The sequence below is a fragment of the Nestor notabilis genome, unplaced genomic scaffold (genome assembly GCF_000696875.1).
Source record: "Nestor notabilis isolate BGI_N333 unplaced genomic scaffold, ASM69687v1 scaffold12687, whole genome shotgun sequence".
Lineage (NCBI taxonomy): Eukaryota > Metazoa > Chordata > Aves > Psittaciformes > Psittacidae > Nestor > Nestor notabilis.
In genome coordinates this window covers 1-621 of record NW_009936104.1, presented here as the reverse complement: position 1 = coordinate 621, position 621 = coordinate 1, and positions in this window count along the sequence as shown.

Here is a 621-nt window from a genome sequence, read left to right as displayed (position 1 = left end):
TCCTGTGAAAAGGATGTAAAAATGAAGGAAAAGGAACAGGCAAGGAAGATGGTGAAAAATAAATATCAAAAGGTACACTATTGTTTACAATTGATTATTGCTGATTTGGGTTTTCTTTACTAGAGCACTGTAGAGTTTCTCAAAGCATTCTCCAAAAAATCATTAAACTATGTGGTCTGGTTTTACAAATGAAATACAGAAAATAAAACAATCCAAAGTAAGTCAGGAAATATATGACATTTTTACAACGTCCCAAGAAGCTCCTTCTGCATGATTAGACAGTTGCAACTGGGATCCAGTACAGTACAGGTCTTCTGTCTCTACATTACAACAGCAAATTCTACACAGGTTTTCATCAGGGTCATTATACCAGATTAACAAAGCCTCAGCTGCAGTGTAGACCCGGCAGCGGTGTGGTGTGTGGGCCAGAGGGAAGCTGGCACGTCTGGCATCTCAGCCTTCCCACAGACCAGCCCCACTCTCCCAGAGCTGTTCCGAAGTAGCAGGAGAAGCTGTCGGGTGAGCAATAACTCATTTTTTAGCAAGGCTTCCCTGCTTTCAGAGCTGTCAGCGGGTCAGGGAGTACAGCCGAGGCCCGCAGCATCCAGCACCAGCTGTGCC